This window comes from Rutidosis leptorrhynchoides, chromosome 7 (assembly GCF_046630445.1).
Source record: "Rutidosis leptorrhynchoides isolate AG116_Rl617_1_P2 chromosome 7, CSIRO_AGI_Rlap_v1, whole genome shotgun sequence".
NCBI classification, from domain to species: Eukaryota; Viridiplantae; Streptophyta; class Magnoliopsida; order Asterales; family Asteraceae; genus Rutidosis; species Rutidosis leptorrhynchoides.
This window is the reverse complement of record NC_092339.1, coordinates 368,109,069-368,133,417: the sequence shown is the minus strand read 5'-3', so window position 1 is coordinate 368,133,417 and position 24,349 is coordinate 368,109,069. Positions and strand designations below refer to the sequence as shown.

General features: G+C 37.2%; 1 long non-coding RNA gene across 1 annotated transcript; it reads right to left on the bottom strand.

Annotated features, from left to right (window-relative positions):
• Positions 1 to 424: 424 nt before the first annotated feature.
• LOC139857004 (uncharacterized) lies at positions 425 to 24,103 on the bottom strand. Its single transcript, XR_011762290.1, has 4 exons — positions 23,978 to 24,103; positions 14,697 to 14,759; positions 13,845 to 13,928; positions 425 to 663 (listed from the first exon to the last, which is right to left on the bottom strand). It is a non-coding gene; the product is annotated as an uncharacterized lncRNA (long non-coding RNA).
• Between the last annotated feature and the right edge of the window lie 246 nt (positions 24,104 to 24,349).

The window sequence follows — 24,349 nt, the reverse complement described above, 5'->3', positions numbered from 1 at the left end:
TCTTCTTAACTATAGTTAAAAGTTTAGTAACCAAATTTACTCTAAACCCATCCCTAGCTCGACCTAAAATTCCCTTACCGCAACAAACATTTGCTCACTATTTTACCCATTTGGACCCTTCAAATTACTATATTCATTGTCATTGGATCATTCACCCGTTGATCCCAATTCAAGTCGACCTTGTTTGCACTTCATTCAACAATGTATTAATGTTGCTACCTATATCAACCGAATCCAACATCTCAGCAGTATCCAACACCCTTCAACCAATTGACCACCTTAGACCAACCCTACATATTATGCACTTTGATTATGAGAGTCAGGATGGGTCCAAATAGACATCCTAAGCTATATATACATGTTTCTTATGAAAGAACTTCAGTATTTTTAAACAGTCTTCAATAATAAAAATAATTCTGGTAAGTTGAAATCATCGTTTCATGCCTAAATATGGGAGGTACCACTTAAAGATCAAAGATACACTACTTTAAAATAGGAACACCGACACACCGTTAATATTGAATAAGGAATGCAAAAGACTAACGACAAGAGTAATTCTATTATCTAAAAGAGCTGGAAGCTGGTATTAGAAACTCATGCCTCCGCCAGGGCAGCAACCACAATCACCAGCACATTTCTTCTGCTCAATATTGTACTAATGATCTGATAAGCAACTATCTTTATATCAAGTTACGTAAATTAGGCTTAAGATGTAGTGACCCGAACTTTTCCATGTTTATATATATTAATTGAGATTGATATTTACATGATTAAATGTTTCCAACATGTTAAACAATCAAACTTGTTAAGACTTGATTAATTGAAATATGTTTCATATAGACAATTGACCACCCAAGTTGACCGGTGATTCACGAACGTTAAAACTTGTAAAAACTATATGATGACATATATATGGATATATATATAGTTAACATGATACTATGATAAGTAAACATATCATTAAGTATATTAACAATGAACTACATATGTAAAAACAAGACTACTAACTTAATAATTTTTAAACGAGACATATATGTAACGATTATCGTTGTAAAGACATTTAATGTATATATATCATATTAAGAGATATTCATACATGATAATATCATGATAATATAATAATTTAAAATCTCATTTGATATTATAAACATTGGGTTAACAACATTTAACAAGATCGTTAACCTAAAGGTTTCAAAACAACACTTACATGTAACGACTAACGATGACTTAACGACTCAGTTAAAATGTATATACATGTAGTGTTTTAATATGTATTTATACACTTTTGAAAGAGTTCAATACACTTATCAAAATACTTCTACTTAACAAAAATGCTTACAATTACATCCTCGTTCAGTTTCATCAACAATTCTACTCGTATGCACCCGTATTCGTACTCGTACAATACACAGCTTTTAGATGTATGTACTATTGGTATATACACTCCAATGATCAGCTCTTAGCAGCCCATGTGAGTCACCTAACACATGTGGGAACCATCATTTAGCAACTAGCATGAAATATCTCATAAAATTACAAAAATATGAGTAATCATTCATGACTTATTTACATGAAAACAAAATTACATATCCTTTATATCTAATCCATACACCAACGACCAAAAACACCTACAAACACTTTCATTCTTCAATTTTCTTCATCTAATTGATCTCTCTCAAGTTCTATCTTCAAGTTCTAAGTGTTCTTCATAAATTCCAAAAGTTCTAGTTTCATAAAATCAAGAATACTTTCAAGTTTGCTAGCTCACTTCCAATCTTGTAAGGTGATCATCCAACCTCAAGAAATCTTTGTTTCTTACAGTAGGTTATCATTCTAATACAAGGTAATAATCATATTCAAACTTTGGTTCAATTTCTATAACTATAACAATCTTATTTCAAGTGATGATCTTACTTGAACTTGTTTTCGTGTCATGATTCTGCTTCAAGAACTTCGAGCCATCCAAGGATCCATTGAAGCTAGATCCATTTTTCTCTTTTCCAGTAGGTTTATCCAAGGAACTTAAGGTAGTAATGATGTTCATAACATCATTCGATTCATACATATAAAGCTATCTTATTCGAAGGTTTAAACTTGTAATCACTAGAACATAGTTTAGTTAATTCTAAACTTGTTCGCAAACAAAAGTTAATCCTTCTAACTTGACTTTTAAAATCAACTAAACACATGTTCTATATCTATATGATATGCTAACTTAATGATTTAAAACCTGGAAACACGAAAAACACCGTAAAACCGGATTTACGCCGTCGTAGTAACACCGCGGGCTGTTTTGGGTTAGTTAATTAAAAACTATGATAAACTTTGATTTTAAAGTTGTTATTCTGAGAAAATGATTTTTATTATGAACATGAAACTATATCCAAAAAATTATGATTAAACTCAAAGTGGAAGTATGTTTTCTAAAATGGTCATCTAGACGTCGTTCTTTCGACTGAAATGACTACCTTTACAAAAACGACTTGTAACTTATTTTTTCCGACTATAAACCTATACTTTTCTATTTAGATTCATAAAATAGAGTTCAATATGAAACCATAGCAATTTGATTCACTCAAAACGGATTTAAAATGAAGAAGTTATGGGTAAAACAAGATTGGATAATTTTTCTCATTTTAGCTACGTGAAAATTGGTAACAAATCTATTCCAACCATAACTTAATCAACTTGTATTGTATATTATGTAATCTTGAGATACCATAGACACGTATACAATGTTTCGACCTATCATGTCGACACATCTATATATATTTCGGAACAACCATAGACACTCTATATGTGAATGTTGGAGTTAGCTATACAGGGTTGAGGTTGATTCCAAAATATATATAGTTTGAGTTGTGATCAATACTGAGATACGTATACACTGGGTCGTGGATTGATTCAAGATAATATTTATCAATTTATTTCTGTACATCTAACTGTGGACAACTAGTTGTAGGTTACTAACGAGGACAGCTGACTTAATAAACTTAAAACATCAAAATATATTAAAAGTGTTGTAAATATATTTTGAACATACTTTGATATATATGTATATATTGTTATAGGTTCGTGAATCAACCAGTGGCCAAGTCTTACTTCCCGACGAAGTAAAAATCTGTGAAAGTGAGTTATAGTCCCACTTTTAAAATCTAATATTTTTGGGATGAGAATACATGCAAGTTTTATAAATGATTTACAAAATAGACACAAGTACGTGAAACTACATTCTATGGTTGAATTATCGAAATCGAATATGCCCCTTTTTATTAAGTCTGGTAATCTAAGAATTAGGGAACAGACACCCTAATTGACGCGAATCCTAAAGATAGATCTATTGGGCCTAACAAACCCCATCCAAAGTACCGGATGCTTTAGTACTTCGAAATTTATATCATATCCGAAGGGTGTCCCGGAATGATGGGGATATTCTTATATATGCATCTTGTTAATGTCGGTTACCAGGTGTTCACCATATGAATGATTTTTATCTCTATGTATGGGATGTGTATTGAAATATGAAATCTTGTGGTCTATTGTTACGATTTGATATATATAGGTTAAACCTATAACTCACCAACATTTTTGTTGACGTTTAAAGCATGTTTATTCTCAGGTGAATATTAAGAGCTTCCGCTGTTGCATACTAAAATAAGGACAAGATTTGGAGTCCATGTTTGTATGATATTGTGTAAAAACTGCATTCAAGAAACTGATTTCGATGTAACATATTTGTATTGTAAACCATTATGTAATGGTCGTGTGTAAACAGGATATTTTAGATTATCATTATTTGATAATCTACGTAAAGTTTTTTTTAAACCTTTATTTATGAAATAAAGGTTATGGTTTGTTTTAAAAATGAATGCAGTCTTTGAAAAACGTCTCATATAGAGGTCAAAACCTCGCAACGAAATCAATTAATATGGAACGTTTTTAATCAATAAGAACGGGACATTTCAGTTGGTATACGAGCGTTGGTCTTAGAGAACCAAAATTTTTCATTAGTGTGTCTTATCGAGTTTGTTAGGATGCATTAGTGAGTCTGGACTTCGACCGTGTTTACTTGAAAAATGATTGCTTAACAAATTTTGTTGGAAACTATATATTTTTAACATGTGAATATTATGTGATATATTAATCTCTTAACGCGTTTGATATTATGTGATAGATGTCTACCTCTAGAACAAGTCCCATTGACTCACCTAATAATAATGAAGAGTCAAATGTAAATTGGAATGATTCGTGGACTGATTCACAAGTTCCCGAAGAGGAACCGGAAGAAGAGTCGGAACCGGAAGAAGAATCGGAACCGGAAGAAGAATCGGAACCGGATGAAGAAATAGAACCGGTGGGGGAAATAATAAAACGGTTAAGTAAAAGAAAATCCTCAACCAACCGACCAAGGTTAATTATGGTCAATGGTGTTTCCGCCAAGGAAGCAAAATATTGGGAGGATTACCAATTCTCCGATGAATCGGATTCCGACGAGAATTCCGATGATGTTATAGAAATTACCCCAACTGAATTTAAAAAGGCAAAAGAAAATAATAAGGGAAAGGGCATAAAAATAGAGAAATCTAATTCCAACCCCGATGAACTTTATATGTATCGTCAACGCCCGAAGTCCTTAAGTTGTAACAATGACCCGGGAACCTCTAAACCACCAGGTTTTTCTAAACCAATGTGGACAACGACGGCTCGTATTAGGGGAACATCATATATCCCTAGAAACTTGGCAAAACGAACCAAAACCGAAGAAGAAGAAACGAGCGAGTCGGAATAAGATAGTTGTATTCGTGTGGTGTAATATATGTAATATAGTGTTCTTATACTTTATGATATATGTAAAAATTGCTTGTATTAATAAGTATTTTTTTATGAATCTAACTCTTGTCTATTTTACAGTTTAAAAACACAAAATGGATAGACAACCCAATATTTTAAGAGACCTACCCGGAGACATGATTGATGAAATCTTGTCTAGAGTCGGCCAGAATTCCTCGGCACAACTATTTAAGGCGAGATCAGTTTGTAAGACATTCGAAGAATGTTCCAAGAATGTCTTGGTTTATAAGAGACTTTCGTTTGAAAGATGGGGGATATCACATTGGGAAACCCATAAGTTACGATGTGTTTACTTTGACGCATATATTGCGGGGAACCCAAATGCTATTTTACGCAACGGGTTAAGAAATTATTTTGACTCAATATATCCGAATATTGGACTTCATGATTTATAAAAAGCGGCTAACATGCAACATAAAGAAGCATGTTATGCTTACGGATTAGTAATGTTCGCTTCTCACCAAAGTGAGAACAAGAACATCGGGCTACAACTATTAAACAAAACGTTTCCACAAGTGACGGAGTCGGTAATTGGGGTAAGAAATGAGGTTTTTAGATTATTACGGGACTGTTGGACATTACGTAACCCTCGTCCCTTTGACGACGTTACAACACGCTGTCTTATCAACGGCCATAACGGTTATGTTGCACAAGACCAAGGATGGGAAGTAGTCCTAGTAAAACCAGAATGCATGACTTGTTTCTGGACGTATGAATTACGTGTCTTTATTGCCTTTGCTGAACGACTTGTGTACTAGCTAGAATTATCTTCACAACTATCTTGTATCAAAGTTATTGTGTGCTATATTTCATGCTTTATGTAAAATAAGCGGTATTGTAAGTTTGTAAAATATTGTATAAAAGTTTGAACGCGAAATATTATTATAATCAGTTTTTCATATAGAATTGTAGTAGTTGAATTGTATATTAGCTACTAAGTATGAACTTAACGGGTAGGTACTACCCGAATTTAAACTTATAAAACGCTAATAGGAAGAAAAAGCTTTTATAAATAAGTTCATATTATGCTACGAAATACTATTAACTACTCTTAATATTCTGTATGATTAACTTGTTCCATTTAACTATTTTGAAGGAAATGGCACCGACTACTCGACACACCGTGAATATGAATGAAGAGGAATTCCGTACTTTTCTAGCTTCAAACATAGCCGCAGTACAGGCTGCGCTACATACCAACAATAACCTTGGATCTAGCAGTACAGGAAATCGTGTAGGATGCACCTACAAAGAATTCACTGCCTGCAAACCTTTGGAATTTGATGGAACCGAAGGACCGATCGGATTGAAACGGTGGACCGAGAAGGTCGAATCGGTGTTTGCCATAAGTAAGTGTACTGAAGAGGACAAAGTAAAGTACGCTACGCATACCTTCACAGGTTCTGCGTTAACATGGTGGAATACCTATCTAGAGCAAGTGGGACAAGACGATGCGTACGCACTACCGTGGTCAGCATTCAAGCACTTGATGAACGAGAAGTACCGTCCCAGAACCGAGGTCAATAAGCTCAAGACAGAACTTAGAGGGTTACGAACCCAAGGATTTGATATTACCACGTACGAAAGACGATTCACAGAATTGTGCCTATTGTGTCCGGGAGCATTCGAAGATGAGGAAGAGAAGATCGACGCGTTTGTGAAAGGATTACCGGAAAGAATCCAAGAAGATATAAGTTCACACGAGCCCGCCTCCATACAACAGGCATGTAGAATGGCTCACAAACTCGTGAACCAAATTGAAGAAAGAATTAAAGAACAGACTGCTGAAGAGGCCAATGTGAAGCAAGTCAAAAGAAAGTGGGAGGAAAACGGTGATAAGAATCACCAATACAACAACAACAGCAATTACAACAATAATCGCAACAATTATCCCAACAATCGCAACATCAATCGCAACTACAACAAACGGCCCAACAACAACAACAACAGCAACTACAACAATCATCACAACAACAATAATAACCGCAACAACAACAATAATCAGAAGCAGCTATGCCAAAGGTGTGAAAAGAATCACTCGGGGTTCTGCACCAAATTTTGCAACAAGTGTAAAAGAAATGGTCATAGCGCGGCGAAGTGTGAGGTCTACGGACCAGGGGTTAATAGAACGAAAGGAACAAATGGTGTCGGAATGAGTAATGGCGAAGCAAGTAGTGTCGGAGCAAGTTATGCCAATGTAGTTTGTTATAAATGTGGAAAACCGGGCCACATTATTAGAAATTGCCCGAACCAGGAGAACACGAATGGACAAGGCCGTGGAAGAGTTTTCAATATTAATGCGGCAGAGGCACAGGAAGACCCGGAGCTTGTTACGGGTACGTTTCTTATTGACAATAAATCTGCTTACGTTTTATTTGATTCGGGTGCAGATAGAAGCTATATGAGTAGAGATTTTTGTGCTAAATTAAGTTGTCCATTGACGCCTTTGGATAGTAAATTTTTACTCGAATTAGCAAATGGTAAATTAATTTCAGCAGATAATATATGTCGGAATCGAGAAATTAAACTGGTTAGCGAAACATTTAAGATTGATTTGATACCAGTAGAGTTAGGGAGTTTTGATGTGATAATCGGTATGGACTGGTTGAAAGAAGTGAAAGCGGAGATCGTTTGTTACAAAAATGCAATTCGCATTATACGAGAAAAAGGAAAACCCTTAATGGTGTACGGAGAAAAGGGCAACACGAAGCTACATCTTATTAGTAATTTGAAGGCACAAAAACTAATAAGAAAAGGTTGCTATGCTGTTCTAGCACACGTCGAGAAAGTACAAACTGAAGAAAAGAGCATCAATGATGTACCCATTGCAAAAGAATTTCCCGATGTATTTCCGAAAGAATTACCGGGACTACCCCCACATCGATCCGTTGAATTTCAAATAGATCTTGTACCAGGAGCTGCACCAATAGCTCGTGCTCCTTACAGACTCGCACCCAGCGAGATGAAAGAACTGCAAAGCCAATTACAAGAACTTTTAGAGCGTGGTTTCATTCGACCAAGCACATCACCGTGGGGAGCTCCTGTTTTGTTTGTCAAGAAGAAAGATGGTACATTCAGGTTGTGTATCGACTACCGAGAGTTGAACAAACTTACCATCAAGAACCGCTACCCACTACCGAGAATCGACGACTTATTTGATCAACTACAAGGCTCGTCTGTTTATTCAAAGATTGACTTACGTTTCGGGTATCATCAAATGCGGGTGAAAGAAGATGATATTCCAAAGACTGCTTTCAGAACACGTTACGGTCATTACGAGTTTATGGTCATGCCGTTTGGTTTAACTAATGCACCAGCGGTGTTCATGGACCTTATGAACCGAGTGTGTGGACCATACCTTGACAAGTTTGTCATTGTTTTCATTGATGACATACTTATTTACTCAAAGAATGACCAAGAACACGGTGAACATTTAAGAAAGGTGTTAGAAGTATTGAGGAAGGAAAAATTGTACGCTAAGTTTTCAAAGTGTGCATTTTGGTTGGAAGAAGTTTAATTCCTCGGTCACATAGTGAACAAAGAAGATATTAAGGTGGATCCGGCAAAGATAGAAACTGTTGAAAAGTGGGAAACCCCGAAAACTCCGAAACACATACGCCAGTTTTTAGGACTAGCTGGTTACTACAGAAGGTTCATCCAAGACTTTTCCAGAATAGCAAAACCCTTGACTGCATTAACGCATAAAGGGAAGAAATTTGAATGGAATGATGAACAAGAGAAAGCGTTTCAGTTATTGAAGAAAAAGCTAACTACGGCACCTATATTGTCATTGCCTGAAGGGAATGATGATTTTGTGATTTATTGTGATGCATCAAAGCAAGGTCTCGGTTGTGTATTAATGCAACGAACGAAGGTGATTGCTTATGCGTCTAGACAATTGAAGATTCACGAACAAAATTATACGACGCATGATTTGGAATTAGGCGCGGTTGTTTTTGCATTAAAGACTTGGAGGCACTACTTATATGGGGTCAAAAGTATTATATATACCGACCACAAAAGTCTTCAACACATATTTAATCAGAAACAACTGAATATGAGGCAGCGTAGGTGGATTGAATTATTGAATGATTACGACTTTGAGATTCGTTACCACCCGGGGAAGGCAAATGTGGTAGCCGATGCCTTGAGCAGGAAGGACAGAGAACCCATTCGAGTAAAATCTATGAATATAATGATTCATAATAACATTACTACTCAAATAAAGGAGGCGCAACAAGGAGTTTTAAAAGAGGGAAATTTAAAGGATGAAATACCCAAAGGATCGGAGAAGCATCTTAATATTCGGGAAGATGGAACCCGGTATAGGGCTGAATGGATTTGGGTACCAAAATTTGGAGATATGAGAGAAATGGTACTTAGAGAAGCTCATAAAACCAGATACTCAATACATCCTGGAACGGGGAAGATGTACAAGGATCTCAAGAAACATTTTTGGTGGCCGGGTATGAAAGCCGATGTTGCTAAATACGTAGGAGAATGTTTGACGTGTTCTAAGGTCAAAGCTGAGCATCAGAAACCATCAGGTCTACTTCAACAATCCGAAATCCCGGAATGGAAATGGGAAAACATTACCATAGATTTCATCACTAAATTGCCAAGGACTGCAAGTGGTTTTGATACTATTTGGGTAATAGTTGACCGTCTCACCAAATCAGCACACTTCTTACCAATAAGAGAATATGACAAGATGGAGAAGTTAGCACGACTGTATTTGAAGGAAGTCATCTCCAGACATGGAATACCAATCTCTATTATCTCTGATAGGGATGGCAGATTTATTTCAAGATTCTGGCAGACATTACAGCAAGCATTAGGAACTCGTCTAGACATGAGTACTGCCTATCATCCACAAACTGATGGGCAGAGCGAAAAGACGATACAAACGCTTGAAGACATGCTACGAGCATGTGTTATTGATTTTGGAAACAGTTGGGATCGACATCTACCGTTAGCAGAATTTTCCTACAACAACAGCTACCATTCAAGCATTGAGATGGCGCCGTTTGAAGCACTTTATGGTAGAAAGTGCAGGTCTCCGATTTGTTGAAGTGAAGTGGGGGATAGACAGATTACGGGTCCGGAGATTATACAAGAAACTACCGAGAAGATCATCCAAATTCAACAACGGTTGAAAACCGCCCAAAGTCGACAAAAGAGCTACGCTGACATTAAAAGAAAAGATATAGAATTTGAAATTGGAGAGATGGTCATGCTTAAAGTTACACCTTGGAAAGGCGTTGTTCGATTTGGTAAACGAGGGAAATTAAATCCAAGGTATATTGGACCATTCAAGATTATTGATCGTATCGGACCAGTAGCTTACCGACTAGAGTTACCTCAACAACTCGCGGCTGTACATAACACTTTCCACGTCTCGAATTTAAAGAAATGTTTTGCTAAAGAAGATCTCACTATTCCGTTAGATGAAATCCAAATCAACGAAAAACTTCAATTCATCGAAGAACCCGTCGAAATAATGGATCGTGAGGTTAAAAGACTTAAGCAAAACAAGATACCAATTGTTAAGGTTCGATGGAATGCTCGTAGAGGACCCGAGTTCACCTGGGAGCGTGAAGATCAGATGAAGAAGAAATACCCACATCTATTTCCAGAAGATTCGTCAACACCTTCAACAGCTTAAAATTTCGGGACGAAATTTATTTAACGGGTAGGTACTGTAGTGACCCGAACTTTTCCATGTTTATATATATATTAATTGAGATTGATATTTACATGATTAAATGTTTCCAACATGTTAAGCAATCAAACTTGTTAAGACTTGATTAATTGAAATATGTTTCATATAGACAATTGACCACCCAAGTTGACCGGTGATTCACGAACGTTAAAACTTGTAAAAACTATATGATGACATATATATGGATATATATATAGTTAACATGATACTATGATAAGTAAACATATCATTAAGTATATTAACAATGAACTACATATGTAAAAACAAGACTACTAACTTAATGATTTTTAAACGAGACATATATGTAACGATTATCGTTGTAAAGACATTTAATGTATATATATCATATTAAGAGATATTCATACATGATAATATCATGATAATATAATAATTTAAAATCTCATTTTATATTATAAACATTGGGTTAACAACATTTAACAAGATCGTTAACCTAAAGGTTTCAAAACAACACTTACATGTAACGACTAACGATGACTTAACGACTCAGTTAAAATGTATATACATGAAGTGTTTTAATATGTATTTATACACTTTTGAAAGAGTTCAATACACTTATCAAAATACTTCTACTTAACAAAAATGCTTACAATTACATCCTCGTTCAGTTTCATCAACAATTCTACTCGTATGCACCCGTATTCGTACTCGTACAATACACAGCTTTTAGATGTATGTACTATTGGTATATACACTCTAATGATCAGCTCTTAGCAGCCCATGTGAGTCACCTAACACATGTGGGAACCATCATTTAGCAACTAGCATGAAATATCTCATAAAATTACAAAAATATGAGTAATCATTCATGACTTATTTACATGAAAACAAAATTACATATCCTTTATATCTAATCCATACACCAACGACCAAAAACACCTACAAACACTTTCATTCTTCAATTTTCTTCATCTAATTGATCTCTCTCAAGTTCTATCTTCAAGTTCTAAGTGTTCTTCATAAATTCCAAAAGTTCTAGTTTCATAAAATCAAGAATACTTTCAAGTTTGCTAGCTCACTTCCAATCTTGTAAGGTGATCATCCAACCTCAAGAAATCTTTGTTTCTTACAGTAGGTTATCATTCTAATACAAGGTAATAATCATATTCAAACTTTGGTTCAATTTCTATAACTATAACAATCTTATTTCAAGTGATGATCTTACTTGAACTTGTTTTCGTGTCATGATTCTGCTTCAAGAACTTCGAGCCATCCAAGGATCCATTGAAGCTAGATCCATTTTTCTATTTTCCAGTAGGTTTATCCAAGGAACTTAAGGTAGTAATGATGTTCATAACATCATTCGATTCATACATATAAAGCTATCTTATTCGAAGGTTTAAACTTGTAATCACTAGAACATAGTTTAGTTAATTCTAAACTTGTTCGCAAACAAAAGTTAATCCTTCTAACTTGACTTTTAAAATCAACTAAACACATGTTCTATATCTATATGATATGCTAACTTAATGATTTAAAACCTGGAAACACGAAAAACACCGTAAAACCGGATTTAAGCCGTCGTAGTAACACCGCGGGCTGTTTTGGGTTAGTTAATTAAAAACTATGATAAACTTTGATTTTAAAGTTGTTATTCTGAGAAAATGATTTTTATTATGAACATGAAACTATATCCAAAAAATTATGATTAAACTCAAAGTGGAAGTATGTTTTCTAAAATGGTCATCTAGACGTCGTTCTTTCGACTGAAATGACTACCTTTACAAAAACGACTTGTAACTTATTTTTTCCGACTATAAACCTATACTTTTCTGTTTAGATTCATAAAATAGAGTTCAATATGAAACCATAGCAATTTGATTCACTCAAAACGGATTTAAAATGAAGAAGTTATGGGTAAAACAAGATTGGATAATTTTTCTCATTTTAGCTACGTGAAAATTGGTAACAAATCTATTCCAACCATAACTTAATCAACTTGTATTGTATATTATGTAATCTTGAGATACCATAGACACGTATACAATGTTTCGACCTATCATGTCGACACATCTATATATATTTCGGAACAACCATAGACACTCTATATGTGAATGTTGGAGTTAGCTATACAGGGTTGAGGTTGATTCCAAAATATATATAGTTTGAGTTGTGATCAATACTGAGATACGTATACACTAGGTCGTGGATTGATTCAAGATAATATTTATCGATTTATTTCTGTACATCTAACTGTGGACAACTAGTTGTAGGTTACTAACGAGGACAGCTGACTTAATAAACTTAAAACATCAAAATATATTAAAAGTGTTGTAAATATATTTTGAACATACTTTGATATATATGTATATATTGTTATAGGTTCGTGAATCAACCAGTGGCCAAGTCTTACTTCCCGACGAAGTAAAAATCTGTGAAAGTGAGTTATAGTCCCACTTTTAAAATCTAATATTTTTGGGATGAGAATACATGCAGGTTTTATAAATGATTTACAAAATAGACACAAGTACGTGAAACTACATTCTATGGTTGAATTATCGAAATCGAATATGCCCCTTTTTATTAAGTCTGGTAATCTAAGAATTAGGGAACAGACACCCTAATTGACGCGAATCCTAAAGATAGATCTATTGGGCCTAACAAACCCCATCCAAAGTACCGGATGCTTTAGTACTTCGAAATTTATATCATATCCGAAGGGTGTCCCGGAATGATGGGGATATTCTTATATATGCATCTTGTTAATGTCGGTTACCAGGTGTTCACCATATGAATGATTTTTATCTCTATGTATGGGATGTGTATTGAAATATGAAATCTTGTGGTCTATTGTTACGATTTGATATATATAGGTTAAACCTATAACTCACCAACATTTTTGTTGACGTTTAAATCATGTTTATTCTCAGGTGAATATTAAGAGCTTCTGCTGTTGCATACTAAAATAAGGACAAGATTTGGAGTCCATGTTTGTATGATATTGTGTAAAAACTGCATTCAAGAAACTGATTTCGATGTAACATATTTGTATTGTAAACCATTATGTAATGGTCGTGTGTAAACAGGATATTTTAGATTATCATTATTTGATAATCTACGTAAAGTTTTTTTTAAACCTTTATTTATGAAATAAAGGTTATGGTTTGTTTTAAAAATGAATGCAGTCTTTGAAAAACGTCTCATATAGAGGTCAAAACCTCGCAACGAAATCAATTAATATGGAACGTTTTTAATCAATAAGAACGGGACATTTCATAAGATGATATTTATATTTAAGTTTCAGGTAGCTTACTCATTCGGCCAACTGAGAAAAAAATGACATTGCTTGAATAGACTTCCCAAATCCCATCTCGTCGGTAAGAATCCCATTCAGATCCTGTGAGACAACAGTAAACAACTTAATATGACAAGAGAAAACAGGGGTAAGCGTAGTACATATACCCTCTTGGAACAAATTCATAACCTGCTCATAACAATTCACCAGACACGAGCCATTTGAGAGAACCTTTAAAATGTAAGTTTTTGAAAACTGATGTCCATATAAAAACCGATAAAAACTATCTCACGCAAATTCCCAGGTAAAAAGAAAAAGTAACAGAACCCATACCATATATAATATATATCAGAAATGAGTTTGAACAAATTGAATCTGCTTTGCTACAAATTTTCCTATAGTGAACTTTCACACATGCATTTAATTGATACAAATAATACACACAATTGAATACCAAATATGATGCATCATGCATATACAGCTTATCTCTTAAGAGCATCAAATTAACATTTACAAAGATAAAATTGAATAGAGATTTCAGTCTGCCAATTATTTTCATTTAGGTTGATTGAAGAACTTTACAAAAAAAAAAAAAAAAAAAAAAACCATGACTGATGTAAGACATGCAATTATCAGAAAGTAATAGATTAACTCTTCAACTAAGAAGAATTTGGATCCTGAATTATAGTGATAGCACTATACTTTGTTTAGTGAACACATACCAGTAGACGTGGTCTGCTTAAATTACATCTTTGTAAATGTTATTTCGATGCTCGGAAAATATAAGATGTATATGCATCATATTATAATTGTTTAATATTAAGGAAAGTAATAAAATTCAAGTAACATGATTGCTGGAATTAAACTTACCAAATGCTTCTCAGGTATCTGCTCAACACATGTAAAGCGATCATAGCAAATAATTGATGATCACTACAATAACAAAACATCATCATACATCAGTATCCAAAGGTGACATTTCAATTTATTGAATTCAGTGTTCATAATCAAATTACAGAACTAATTGAATGCCAGACTATAACAATACAACAATCATAATCGAATTAATAAACCAGAAAAAAGCCCTAATTCAAATGAATACTTACCTTCTTTCCTGGAATGAAATATATAATGAGTCGTAACCATTCAAATAGGTACTGATGAAAGCTTCATATAAATCGTATGATTGATTATCGTTTATGGGCAACCTCTCGTTTTAGGGTTTATGGTGTATCAATTAAAATAGGTTTTAAAAATAACACACTTGATCGATTTGAAATTGCATTTCAATAGCAATAGTAATGCACAAGAGTTGTGCAACTAACACCATGATATCCTTCTACAGAGTTCTGCAATACCATAAAATGATTGGCATAATGTTTGACATAAGTGACACAGAGAGCAACTTGAAAATGAAGGTATGTTATACAAAGCAACCTCAAAAAAAAAAAAAAAAAAACTATCTGATGATTCACAATACAAACATTGTCTTTGTATTAACTGTCTTATCCCAAGGCTCTACACTCGAACATGATTAGACTATAGACATTAAAATTCTTATTGAAATTACATCAAACACGTTGTGTGCATCAAAAAAGCGCCAAAAATGATACGTCTTAAAAAAACATTACCTATAAAGATGTAAGACCCAAATATTTATATTACATACTTATGTACTTATAACATTCGATTTCTGGTTGCATTGGCTATTTGTATTAGTTAAAAAGCAAAAGAAGCTGGAACAGGCATGTTGCGCGCCGCGCGGTCCTGGTGCGCGCCGCGCAGAATCGAGCTGGCAGACCCCTTTTTCTTTTAAGTGTTTTAAAAAGGGTAAAATGGGTATTTCACTTGGTGGCCGGGTTTTGAGCCACAAAACTGATCCATGGGCAATCTTATCTTCATTTTCACCTCTTTCACTCACACACTTACATCTAGAGAGAGAGAAGGGAGTTTAGAGAGAGAGAGAGCTTGATTGGGGAAGAAGGAGTGGATTTCTCGCAAAAGCTCGGGTTTTAAAGTTGTTCCTTTCGTTCTCGGCTACGCGGTGATAGTATTGGTAAGCTCAAACTCCGAATTTCATTTGTTTAACTTGATATTCAATTTAGGGTTTTGAGTTAATTTGTTGAGTAACCCACTTAGGTGATGAAATGGGTTTATGGTGACTAGTTATTCTTGTCACTTGGTGGGTTTTGGGTTGGATGACGTTTTGGCCTTGATTAGGCTTTGGTTTGGAGTTTAATCACTTGGATTAGTGATTATGGAAGTATTGGAACCCATTTAGGGTAATTTGGGTGACTAATTGTGACTTTGGGTCAAATTAGGTTTTGGTGGTAATTATGACCCGATTGGCGAATTAATGAGGTTTATAAACTTAAAATGGATTAAGTTGATGTATTAAATCGAGTTAATTGTGTTTTGGTGTCAAACTTGTAAAGGATGAGATTTTGACCTTTATGGGTCAAAATTAGGGTTTAAGTGTCAAAATGGGTATGACACGTGTTTAACACTTGAGTTCGGGTTTATTTAGCATATTATGACCATTCTCACTTGTGTTAGTGATTATTGGTTAGTTCGGATACGGTTTGTGCTTGGAAGTGCATTTGGGTCGAAATTGCACTAAGGGTCGAATTGGGTGGTTTGTAAATCCATCCTAATTGTGTTGTGATATTTGTGATAATGGAATAGGTACTTTCCATTGACGAGTTGCGGATTACTTGGAAGCTTTCTTCAAGACTTCAAGGTGAGTGATAATATCCTATGTGCATATGTATGTGTAGGATGGGTGCGGGTCGGGTGAAGTGATTCTCGGTTATAGAGCTCACTTCACATATAGGTGGACTTGATGGACTTGTGTATAAGTCCAATTGGCACGGTTGTGCGTTTTGGTTGACCATCTTTGGCGAGGTGCACATTTTGTGTGCACATTATCACACTTGGTTGTGATTTGGTTGTTGTAACCCTAATGGCAAAGGGTTGATATGGTTGTGTTGTGGATGACCCCGATTTGGTGGATTTTATAATCCCGTGACCATGGGTTTTGGTATTGAGAAATGAATCTCGGGTAGTGCGGATTCATGGTGACTCGGGTTGTTCGGTCACCTTATTTGAGGTAGTGAATCTCGGGTAGTGCGGATTCACGATGACTCGGGTTGTTCGGTCATCTTATGGTTGAGAAGTGAATTTCGGGTTGTGCGAATTCACAAGGCTCGGGTAGTTCGGCCAATGTTCGTGTGATTGAGGTTAAGGGGTTAACCTTGTGCATTATTATTATTGTTATATATATTAATGTATTGTTGTGTTGTAGCTAACCCTCCGGGTGTAGCTATTTGGCGATGTTCACTTTGTCGTTGGTGGACTCATGTTTGTGTTGTATCTTTAGCTCGTTGCTTAGATCGTACGGTATGCTTAGTGTAGATGCTTTATACTTGGATGCTTCGTTATGCGGTATTTGTTTGTGTGGCGTATTCATTTTATACATATATATGTATGTAGTATATTATCATTCACTAAGCATTAGCTTACCCTCTCGTTGTTGACTCTTTTTATAGATCGCATGTGGATTGGTGGCTCGGGTAAGCGCGAGGACTAGAAGACGTGCATAGTTGCTTTAGTGACTTACTTTTGGATCATTTAGAATTGGGTAGCGTATTCCCAATCGCCATGCTCGGCTTTGTTGTATTAAAAGTCTTTTGGTCGAATATTGTATTTCGGTACTTAAGGTGGTAAAATGGGTCGTTGTGGGACTCGCTTCGTAAACTCAATTTTATTAATTAAACGTGCTAGTTTTATATATATGAATTTATGGTTAAAAGCGTTTTGGCTAAAAATGTCGGGAACTAGTCAAACATTTTCGTTAAATTGACTTCCGGGGACAGCGGGCTGTCCAGGTGGTTTGGCGCGCCGCGCACCCACCTGGCGCGCCGCGCAAATGAACTGCACCAGAATTTTTTTTTTTTATGTTGTGAAATTTAACGGGAATTGTCGTGGTTTGGTTTGGGTTGTTACAAGTGGTATCAGAGCATGGTCTAAGGGATTTAGGTGACTTGAGATAAGTGCCTAGACTTAGACTTTTGTGTGCGCGTAATTTGTTGCGGGACTTGTAGGATTACGGGTCAGGAACGGGTTTAGTTAGTGCCTTGTTTATAGGTTGACTAACGTTTATATTAGTAATGCGGATATTATTAATATATTATTTGTGTTGTGGGGTAATTCTCGCGTGTGCTTCTATCGCGTAGAATTTTGTTTGTGTTTGTTTATAGCATCGAGCGAGGCGGTCGTTGTACTAACGAGTCGATGCGGCGTGCGTGCGTAATAAGAACTTGCAGACCTTATTACGGGTGCAAATCGTGTCTAACAAGTGATGTACGATGAGTGTTTAGCAAGATGGGGTGGTGTTGTGCGTGTCGTTTTATACGTGCGTGGACTAATCGTTTTGCATTCTTTAGAATGACGACGCGAAACGAGACCGAGACGAATGACACGGAATTTAACGCTAGAGTTGCGGCCGCCGTTGCGGAGCAAATGAGAGCGTTTCGAGAAGAAATGGATGGGAAGTATTCCGAATTCCAAAATAGGGGTGAAATGGAGCGTTGTCTTAAGAGCTTCATGAGGACTAGACCCCCGATGTATGATGGGAAACCGGATCCTTTGGTGAGTACGACTTGGGTTTCAGATGTCGAAGGGTGTTTTCGTACTATGGAATGCCCTCCCGAGAAAAAGACGAGACTCGCTACTAGTTTGTTGCGGGGTAGGGCGAAGGATTGGTTGGATGGCAAGATTGATCTTGTCGGTGGTGAAACGTTTATGACGTTATCGTGGGACGAATTTAAGGAGGAATTCTTCGAGGAGTTCCGAACTTCAGCCGATTTATCGGAATTGCGTTGTGAGTTGCGAAATTTGCAACAGGGTTCTATGGACTTGAATACTTTAAAGACGACTTTTATGTCGAAGGCTCGTTTTTGCCCGGAATATTTGGGGAATGATCGTTTGTTGATGGAGGATTTCTATCGAACTTTGAGCGATGACTTGAAAAGCAAAATTAGCCGGGGTTACGCGAAGTCGTTTGCGGAGTTATTTGCGGTGGCTAGAGGTTTCGAGTCTTATACGCGATCGAAAAAGGCCGAACCTTCAAGTGAGAGAAGGGTTATTTCTTATGGTGCTCCGAATAAGAGGACTAAGGGTCCGAGTGCGAGTACGAGTAATGAGGTAAAGGGCGCGGTGGATTCTCGTGCGCCTAGGTGTTTCAATTGTGGCGTTAGGGGTCACAAGTTGTGGGAATGCACAATGCCGAGAAGTGATGACGGAATGTGCTACTATTGTCATAAAGAGGGACATCGCAAGCCGGATTGTCCCGAGTTGGCGGCGGCGAATGCCGCAAGGAGACGTTGAGGTACGTTTCGTTTTAATAAATATGTCTTTTGAATATTTATTTATGTGGCGTTTAGGTTCGGATTTGTTAGATGCATTGTGTTGTGCATGTTATTGTTAAGGGTGACGTTCCTAATGGAAGTACCTTGTGACGATGTTTGATTTTTTGGACGAAGGGCGTAAGACTTGGTGTAACCAAGCATTCCTTAGTATTTGGGGAATGTTACTACCAAGCCACGGAAATGGTTTTGGTGTTCGATTGTTTAGCGCGTGTTCGCTTTTGGTGTTGAAGTGATGAACCATGAGGTTCGTCGGGTGATTGGAACCTTTGAGGCCGAGTGTTTAAAATCTCGATGTGTGTTGGTAATGGAGTCTTTATGACGCGACATTAGGTGCCTCTTTTATACCTACTAGCGTGGTGTCGACTCCGATTGTGTTGTGGTTACATTGTACTTAGGGTACCGGGAGAAACCCGTAGGTACATGAGTGACTAGGTGAAACTTGACAAACTAAAGCAATTGGATAATTGCGAGGGTATGGTTTGTGTAATCGTGGTACACTTTTCGTTCGAAGTGTTTAAGGATTGATTGAAATCCTTCGTGTGCTCAAGGTTAGAGCAAGGTGTGGTGATGGGTCGTGTGTACCCAATTGTTGGTAAAGTCTACCTTTGGTAGTATCGTACGGGTGTACGAGTTGTGATATAGGAACGTGTTTCCAAGTGGGGGAGTCGCACTCCTGCGCGAGGAAAGTGTTAGTGTGATATTTCGGATGATGATTTTGGTAGATCTGGAATTTTTACCGAGACCTAGTTTTGGGTCGATTCGTGGTAGAGTGCGATTTCGGATAAATTGTACTTATGGTTTGGATTGGAATCCCACCGAGGCGGTAATGTGGTAAATCTCGTTGAGAGATAATGGACGTGTTTGGTGAGCAAGGTGAAATCCTTCGGTTAAGGAAGGTGTGTGTCGGGTTCTCTTTTGGAGAATTCTTGTTCGGTACCTATGTTTGATATAGGTGGTTCTTGCTCGATTATGGTATGTAGTTGATGAAGCATGACCTTCGGGGTCCGCTGACTTCATCGTGGTATTGATGATTAATGAAGCATGACTTTCGGGGTCCGCTGACTTCATTATAGTATGGTTGCGTGATGGAGCATGATCTTTAGGGTCCGCTGACTTCATCATGGGAGTACGTGATTGATGGAGCAAGATCTTTAGGGTCCGCTGACTTCGTCATGAGCGTGGTGTTGAGATTGGTGGAGCATGACCTTCGGGGTCCGCTGACTTCATCAAGAGGGTTGTGTTGTGGGACGTGAATATCGGGTTGTTCGTATTCACAATATTTCGGGTAGTACGAATGTCCCTGTTGGTTGGGCTCATAGTTTGAGGTAGTGAATGTCGGGTAGTTCGGATTCACTAAGGTTCGGGTTGTACGGCCATCCTCGGTTATACTATGTGGCGGTGGTAGTGAATATCGGTTCGCGCGTATTCACGATGACTCGGGTTGTGCGGTCATTTCGTTGTGAGATATATGGATTGGGTTGGTGGATTTCGGGTTGTGCGAATTCACTAAGGTTCGGGTTGTTTCGACCATCCTCCATATGTGTTTTGGCTCGGGTTGTTTCGGCCATGTTGAGTTGTAATCTATTGGTTGTTTGATACACCAATGGTGGGGTCGTAAGGACCATGTTGTGGGAACTATCGGTCGTTTTATGCGTCGATGGTGGGGTCGTGAGGACCACGTGGTATGATTAGTGATGCGATAGCCGTGTTTCGCTCACATGTTTGTTACGGGTGTGACGATGGACGATTTCGTACACCTTGGGATTTGTGTTCCCATAGCCGCTTTGGGCGCTATCGGTTTCTAACCGTGGATTGTGTTGTTACGGTAGTTGCGTATGGGTCGTATTGCGCACTACAATGGATGATTCGTGATTGGTGGTATCCGTAAGGATTCTTTTGGTTCGGTCTTCATTGTTTCGGGTCGTTGACCTTAGGTTGAGACTTGGTTGCTTTTAGAGTTGTACTCGGTATTAGTATGCTAAGGGATTGACATCCCGGTACGAGATTAGCTGAGTTTTCCTCGATGTTGGGGAATGAGCATGGTTTAGTGCTCGGGTTGTGAACTTGAGAAATCGCGGGTGACGATTAAGTTGTAGAAGGCGATTCGTTGGAAAGAATTGCTTAGGAAAGTCGGTTTGGGACTTACGTCGAGGACCGTGAGGTGAGGTCCGTTGGGTTAAGTGACGAGGATCACGAGGACGTGATCGAGTCTAAGTGGGGGAGAGTTGTAAGACCCAAATATTTATATTACATACTTATGTACTTATAACATTCGAGTTCTGGTTGCATTGGCTATTTGTATTAGTTAAAAAGCAAAAGAAGCTGGAACAGGCATGTTGCGCGCCGCGCGGTCCTGGTGCGCGCCGCGCAGAATCGAGCTGGCAGACCCCTTTTTCTTTTAAGTGTTTTAAAAAGGGTAAAATGGGTATTTCACTTGGTGGCCGGGTTTTGAGCCACAAAACTGATCCATGGGCAATCTTATCTTCATTTTCACCTCTTTCACTCACACACTTACATCTAGAGAGAGAGAAGGGAGTTTAGAGAGAGAGAGCTTGATTGGGGAAGAAGGAGTGGATTTCTCGCAAAAGCTCGGGTTTTAAAGTTGTTCCTTTCGTTCTCGGCTACGCGGTGATAGTATTGGTAAGCTCAAACTCCGAATTTCATTTGTTTAACTTGATATTCAATTTAGGGTTTTGAGTTAATTTGTTGAGTAACCCACTTAGGTGATGAAATGGGTTTATGGTGACTAGTTATTCTTGTCACTTGGCGGGTTTTGGGTTGTATGACGTTTTGGCCTTGATTAGGCTTTGGTTTGGAGTTTAATCACTTGGATTAGTGATTATGGAAGTATTGGAACCCATTTAGGGTAATTTGGGTGACTAATTGTGACTTTGGGTCAAATTAGGTTTTGGTGGTAATTATGACCCGATTGGCGAATTAATGAGGTTTATAAACTTAAAATGGATTAAGTTGATGTATTAAATCGAGTTAATTGTGTTTTGGTGTCAAACTTGTAAAGGATGAGATTTTGACCTTTATGGGTCAAAATTAGGGTTTAAGTGTCAAAATGGGTATGACACGTGTTTAACACTTGAGTTCGGGTTTATTTAGCATATTATGACCATTCTCACTTGTGTTAGTGATTATTGGTTAGTTCGGATACGGTTTGTGCTTGGAAGTGCATTTGGGTCGAAATTGCACTAAGGGTCGAATTGGGTGGTTTGTAAATCCATCCTAATTGTGTTGTGATATTTGTGATAATGGAATAGGTACTTTCCATTGACGAGTTGCGGATTACTTGGAAGCTTTCTTCAAGACTTCAAGGTGAGTGATAATATCCTATGTGCATATGTATGTGTAGGATGGGTGCGGGTCGGGTGAAGTGATTCTCGGTTATAGAGCTCACTTCACATATAGGTGGACTTGATGGACTTGTGTATAAGTCCAATTGGCACGGTTGTGCGTTTTGGTTGACCATCTTTGGCGAGGTGCACATTTTGTGTGCACATTATCACACTTGGTTGTGATTTGTTTGTTGTAACCCTAATGGCGAAGGGTTGATATGGTTGTGTTGTGGATGACCCCGATTTGGTGGATTTTATAATCCCGTGACCATGGGTTTTGGTATTGAGAAATGAATCTCGGGTAGTGCGGATTCATGGTGACTCGGGTTGTTCGGTCACCTTATTTGAGGTAGTGAATCTCGGGTAGTGCGGATTCACGATGACTCGGGTTGTTCGGTCATCTTATGGTTGAGAAGTGAATTTCGGGTTGTGCGAATTCACAAGGCTCGGGTAGTTCGGCCAATGTTCGTGTGATTGAGGTTAAGGGGTTAACCTTGTGCATTATTATTATTGTTATATATATTAATGTATTGTTGTGTTGTAGCTAACCCTCCGGGTGTAGCTATTTGGCGATGTTCACTTTGTCGTTGGTGGACTCATGTTTGTGTTGTATCTTTAGCTCGTTGCTTAGATCGTACGGTATGCTTAGTGTAGATGCTTTATACTTGGATGCTTCGTTATGCGGTATTTGTTTGTGTGGCGTATTCATTTTATACATATATATGTATGTAGTATATTATCATTCATTAAGCATTAGCTTACCCTCTCGTTGTTGACTCTTTTTATAGATCGCATGTGGATTGGTGGCTCGGGTAAGCGCGAGGACTAGAAGACGTGCATAGTTGCTTTAGTGACTTACTTTTGAATCATTTAGGATTGGGTAGCGTATTCCCAATCGCCATGCTCGGCTTTGTTGTATTAAAAGTCTTTTGGTCGAATATTGTATTTCGGTACTTAAGGTGGTAAAATGGGTCGTTGTGGGACCCGCTTCGTAAACTCAATTTTATTAATTAAACGTGCTAGTTTTATATATATGAATTTATGGTTAAAAGCGTTTTGGCTAAAAATGTCGGGAACTAGTCAAACATTTTCGTTAAATTGACTTCCGGGGACAGCGGGCTGTCCAGGTGGTTTGGCGCGCCGCGCACCCACCTGGCGCGCCGCGCAAATGAACTGCACTAGAATTTTTTTTTTTATGTTGTGAAATTTAACGGGAATTGTCGTGGTTTGGTTTGGGTTGTTACAAAAGAACATTACGTAAACATCAAATATCAAAGTTGAAAAAAATCGAATCAATCAATAACTAAACAACCAATATTCCCTAGTATAACCAATACAAACCACTTATAGAAAAGAGAAGTATTGAATGTTTACTTACCTCGTCCAATGGTTATTGTGATTATCGGGTAACAGATGATTAGATGGATATTGATAGCCACCGGTTGCAAAAGTATTTTGAATTCAGAAACCTAAATCAACCACAAACTTTTTAATAATAAATCAATGATTATATATTTGCAATTGATTGAAAATTAAAGCCTAGAATCAAAGGACAAAAGCTCTTTTAATCATCAAGCGCAATGAAAAAAGATGGAACAGAAATGAATCGCAACTGATGGTTGATTGATCGTCGGTCATTATCATAGATAGAAAAAATCGAAATGAATTATAAAAAAACAATCATCGATATGTATCTAGGGTTTATTGAAGATGAAGCGTTAATGGAAGAAAGAAACCGGTAGCAATTTTG